General features: G+C 32.1%; 1 pseudogene; it reads left to right on the plus strand.

Annotated features, from left to right (window-relative positions):
- The first annotated feature begins 670 nt into the window (after positions 1–670).
- On the plus strand, positions 671–5,081 carry LOC141608458 (protein STRICTOSIDINE SYNTHASE-LIKE 10-like; annotated as a pseudogene).
- Positions 5,082–6,385: the final 1,304 nt, after the last annotated feature.

Raw genomic sequence — 6,385 nt, forward strand, 5'->3', positions numbered from 1 at the left:
TTAGAGTTTTTTTCGATATTTGGTATAAAGTTTCGAAGAAAATTTTATTTTAGGTATAAGATTTTAAGGAAAGTTATCTTAGGTATAAGATTCGAAAAAATGAGTTATTCAAGGTATAAGTTATCAAAAAAACCTAATAATAATAACTAGTTTTGTGACCCGTGCAATGCACGGGTTTTATCAAGACGCTTCCTTAAAACTTTGTTCTGATTCGAAAATTTAATGAAGAGGAAGGAAAATGGAGACCAATTTTTTTGGGTGATGATTTTCGTAGTACACATTTTACTCGTATAGTACATTATTGATTATTATACCCCTCCCATTTCCCCTCCCATTTCCCCTCATTCTCCCGTTATAATTATTTTACTCTCAATTTTTTACCGTATAATCTAACCATAGATGCTGGTGGCTAGCGGCCGGCGTGAATGACAGCAAAAGAAGGATTAAAAACCCTCTAAAGCAGCCATATTTCAGCCTCCACTTCAAAGATCTCAAGTTCATCTCTATGGTTTACCCGTGAATTTAAAGACTTCCATTTCTATTATAATTTCAACGACATTTGAGCCCTAATTGAGGAAATTGGGCCAAAATCTCAGAAAATGTTGCACCAAAATCGTTATTCGATGAGATTGTGGTGTGGCAAAGACTTGGTAGTACCTCAAGACATTGAATGGGTGAATGGCGAAATGACTGGGATGGTGGACAGGTGCTACTACGGGGAGGAAAGAAGGTGGTAGCGTGCTTGGCGGCCAATCATCAGGAATTCAGCAATGTGCCTACAATGGAGTTGAACGGTGGTAGTCGCGGTGGTGGGGAATCTGTGAAAGCAGTATTGCGTGATTTTAATTTTTGTGATTTTTTCTCTTTTTTGGATGCAGTACACTATTCTCTCTAAGTCAAGGGTATGTAAATGAAAATTAATTGCCAAAAATACTGAGTTGAGTAAAAGGTGTACTGCGAAAATAAATTACGAAATTCAACTATAAATAAAAGATTTTAAGATAAAAAGTAAAATGGTTGACACATGTTGTGAAATAATCTATGTTGTGGTAAGATTTAAAATAGGGAAGAATTTAGTTTGAGAAGTGGGTTAGTTAATAGAGATTATAATCCTTCTTAAAACTTATTCATGCATATGTTTGTTCAAAGTGGGTTGCGAAGTCGAAATGTACTTTTTTGTTAGGAAGTCGACGTGTATTTAATATGATGACATTATAAACAAAGAAAGAACACATAGTTTTATTTACGTGGAAATTTTTATGTTAATGACTATATGCAAACTTAAATTCATTTTAGTGGACTATCTTGGGAATTTGCGTTATATTACAGTTATAATCTACGTAACATTCTAAACATGATGTAACTTGTTGCCTCAAGTCATATGCATAATCATTTTTCATTGTATTTAATTACTTTGTAGGGTAACAACCGAATATTCTACACCACGTTTCAAACCAAACAATTATTGTGACTAATCACATACTGCAAATCTGTCGGAATCTTGAAATTGGACGAATATATTTGTCTTTACAATGTAAATCAAACTACTTAATGAATGCACAACATCTTCCATATTGGCTTATTCAATTACATATCTATACGTACTAACTGCATGTCAACCAAAAAATATATGTAAGCAAGTTAATCACCTTATAAGCAGATTATAAATACTAACCACGTGATTTAGAGATTAGCAAGGAAGGAAACAAAATTGGTTATTTGACTTTATAACTATGAAGTTCGACTTTTTTATTTTACGCAGAACTTAAATACTAATTTTTTAAATTTGTAGCTTTATATACTATGAAAACTATGAACAATCATGAGAAATCAACATGCAAACAAACTAAAAAGTTTAAACTTAAGTAGCAATGTAGCGCCTTTGAGATCCAAAATTTATATGAAATTGAACCATTGAGTTTCTAAGCAGAATAAAACGGGGGCGGATGGAATGTTTGTCTTCAATATACTTTTCACATGACCCATGGTGAATTAAAGATGAGTGATATAAAAATGTGTTTGACTTTAGAGAGTTACAATATTGATTTTGTATTTGCTTGGTTCTCTTATTTCTCTATAAGAAGGTATTTATACAAACTCAGTGAGCAACGGAAAAGTCACCGCTAATACACTTAATTATGCAAATTCATTGTATCATAATTTCACTAATAAACTTAATTATGATAATTCATTGTGTCATAATTTATACATAACAACCCATAGTCCCTTACTATTCCTAATAAAATGTAAAGAAAAATAACATAAAATGTGGCACTTAAAATTGCTTAACATGACACACGTCAAATAATAAACTACACATCTTGTCTTTTATTATATTGTATAGATACTGATAGTTTAGTCATTTATCATACTAAATTTCGAAAAAAAAATTAATTTGGAATAAATTTTAAAGGATAATTAAACAATAAAAGTGGAATATAGAAGGTCTCATTTAAATTCACTCTTAACACAAAATTATAAATATAATTATTTTAGTTTTACTTACTAAATATATTGATAAATAATGCATTTTTTTTTACAAAACCTTATCCTTTACGAAAATAATTTGATGAACTAAATACATGATATTATTACCCTTTTAAAATTCTATTATTAGTGTTTAATTTCACTTAAGTATTTACATAATTTATTTGTAAATTACTTAAATTAAATAAATATTTTCTTTTCCGTATATTTTATATTTTCCTAAGAAAATATTTTATATGATCTTTAATACTCATTTGTCGATTAATTAGTTTTGTAAAATATCTTCTATATACAACAAAGTTATAGTATATTATTTTTTTACAATAACAACAATAGTGAACTAGTGCCTTTAAAAAAAATAGTGAATTAGTGACAATATAATTTTTTTTTTTTTGTTTTTTTTTTTACTTCATTTATTCTTCTTTGTTCTTAATTTTTTATGTATTCAGTTTTTTTATTTCGAATACATATAATACTACTCCATATGAAATATCTTGAAATTATTAACTTATAGTTAATCCGTATTTTTTATTGTAGTTTTTTTTAGTTAATTAAATTTAAAACTAATGGAATATGGATGGATTTTTAAAGGAAATAAGTGAATTAAATTAATGCAATATAATAATAAATTGATAATCCATGTTATATTAGTTTGCCAAGTCACATTGTTATTGTGTACATGACTTTTTTTCATCTCATGTGGCATTTTCTACGTGGCTTTTTAGGCTAGCCTTTTATTAATATTTTATAGATAGATAATTATTATCCTACTAATAATATTTTATTCTTCTCCTAACCCGAATTGGGCTAGTAGTCCTTGTGCCTTAGCTGAGTTCGAAACCTTAGCTCGTTGTATTCTCAATGTGGCCAATGACTTATTGTTTTGTAATCCAACTTGTGTTTCGCATTCGCATTCGAAAGCACAAGTTAATTTCCTCGGCTTATACCTTGTCCTAGTAGTACAATAAAAACCTAATATATCACCAACTAAAACTAGGATTATGTATTAATGTCAGAATAATGTAACAACTAAAAAGTTGTCTATATATATACAGTACTCCTCCTCCTTTTGGTTATATATCAACAAGACAATGACTCTTCACATATCAGAAACCATGATTTATTTTCATCATAATATTATCGTCATTATTATTGCGGTTTTCTCTAGTTTTCTTATTATAAACACTCAATCTAGATAATATCATCACCTCCCGTTAGGTCCGAACATGATCGGACCCGAGTCTATAGCTTTCGATTGTAAAGGCGATGGTCCTTATGCTGGTATCTCTGATGGCCGCGTTATGAAGTGGCAAGGTCTCATACAAGGATGGATGGAATTCGTTGTAACTAGCCCATATAGGTATGTTTCTTACGTAAATACGCAATGTATCATCCTGGTCGCATTTCATAAATATGAACATATCCATGTTTTTTCTATATAATTATCTATAAACTAAGTTCAATTTAGATGATGGATAATCAATAGGGTTTGTACTCATGACCTAGATTTGAAGCCGTTAGTATTAAAATTGCCATGTGAACATTAAAAAGTCCACTAAAGCATATAACATCATTCTCATATGTCATTACTTGTTATATGGTCTTGCAACGGAGAAGAAGACAGGTAACACGTTTAGAGTTTGTCTAATAATAAATAATTTTTTTTAAAAAAAAATTGGCACCTGTATGAATGAGTTGGAATGAATTACTATATAAATGAATGTTAATAATCAAATAATTAGTATATAACCATCTTGAGATTGACTGTTTGGTAAATTGTCTAGGTCAAGATACTCTGATGGACTTGATGATTCAATAAATGAGCAATATTGTAGAAGGCCCCTGGGAATAAAGTTTGATATGAAAACCTGCGAACTATACATAGCTGATTCAAGCTTGGGTTTGATGAAAGTGGGTAGTAGGGGTGGTGTCGCTACATCACTTTCTAAGGGTGTCGCCGGAGTTGCATTCCGTTTTCTGAATGCGTTGGATATTGACTTCCAAAACGGAGTTGTTTACTTCACTAATACTAGTTCTAAGTATCATCGATGGTATTTATTTTTCATCCTCTTTTTTCTACTCTTTCCATTAAGTTTTATAATTAATATTGAAATATTTTCGTAAAAAAAAAAAAAAAAAACTAACTTCTATATGTAATTTGTGTTCTAGGGAATATGCAAAGGCAATGAAGAGCTTCGATCACACTGGACGATTACTGAAGTATGATCCAAGGACCGAAGCTGTCACGGTGTTATTTTTTTTTTTTTTTTGCAAACGGGGTTGCCCTTAGCGAAAACAAAGACTTTGTCCTTGTAGCCGAAACAACTGCATCTCCGATAAAAAGGCTTTGGCTCATTGAGTCAAAAGCGGGAATTTCTGAAATTTTATAAAACTTTCTGGCTTTCCCGATAATATTAATCAGAACAATAAAGGTGAATTTTGGGTAGCCCTGTTAAATTTGATCAATCCGCTAAAGCTATGGAAGTCTGGACACACCGATGATCGTCGATTTAAGCGACATCATAGAATTTCACAATAGCATTTGGATCGGATCTATTGTTCAACATCATCTTCTCTATAGTCGTACTTGGTAGTTATGGTCTATTTGCTATTTAGATTTTGTATATACGAACGTTTTAGTTTTAAATAACCATTCTCATTTTCTATGCTCTTTGTGTAATACGTTCTAGTTGAACCATGATAAAAGATGGTTACCATTGGCATCCGTCTTCTTTTATAATTAACTAGTTAGAACGCCTCCCTAAAAAGCGAAATGGTTTTGACCGAACAAACACCGGGAAGTTGTATATAATTTCAAAGACCTAAGCTAGCAAAGTCAAATTCCCTATCTTATAGATTTGGTTTATCGGTCTTTGTTTTTCCTTTTTTTTTTTTATAGAACTGATAAAATGGATAAGAACGATAGGGTGAAATTTCTGAGTAATTTTCTAGCATATGCCACTAAGCATAAGATAAGAAAACAAAAAACGATATAGAATATAATAAGATTTAACAGAGTTTTAAAATAAAAATAAAATTTATAGCTGAAAATGGGAAATTAATTTATGAAATATTATTGATTCAAAATTTTTCTGACGTTTTTCCTCATATCTAAGCGTGATTTTGATTACCCATCATCTAAAATAAGGCGACAGCCCGACCCGTGACCCGTATATGATCCGACCTGTATTCCGACCCAGCCCCAGACCCGACCTGCCCGACCCGTTTGACAGATTTAAGTACAAAGTAATGTATTTATAAGGTATTATTCAACAATTAATCGAATAAAATATGAGTTAAAATAAAATGGGAAGGGGATGAAATGGCGTCCTCACACATAGAGATGGCAATCCGGGCTAGGCTAGTACATTAAAAATACAAGTAATCAAATAATCAAGACATTAAGTACATTAATATTTAATAAAATATATATTTAAATCATTAATATTCAGTATTTATATAAATAAAAAAGTATTTAAAAAAAATACTAAGGCTATTGGGCCGGCCCATGTGCCAGGCACGACTAGAGCACGAAACTGGGCGTACCAAGAGCGGGCCGCGGCGGGGGTTTGGGTGAGTGGGCCAGGCACGACGCGGTACAGCCAGCCCAATATCCGTGCCTGGGTCGGGCCATTATTGAGGGAAGGCACGGTGGGCCGGCCCAACATGACCCAATGCCAACTCTACCTACACACTCCAAAGTCATACCTCAGTCGCAACTCGCAACTCACAACCCTCACTTTGAGAACAAACCCTAATTTTACTGATGCCTTCCTTTACAGGTGAAAATCTGAGAAAATGGGAGACAAATAGGGGTGTTAACGAACCGAGTCGAGCTCGAGCTTGGCCTTGCTCAACTTGTGCTCATAAAGTAAAACTCGAGCTCGAGCCGATCTCG

Source organism: Silene latifolia, chromosome 10 (genome assembly GCF_048544455.1).
Source record: "Silene latifolia isolate original U9 population chromosome 10, ASM4854445v1, whole genome shotgun sequence".
NCBI lineage: Eukaryota > Viridiplantae > Streptophyta > Magnoliopsida > Caryophyllales > Caryophyllaceae > Silene > Silene latifolia.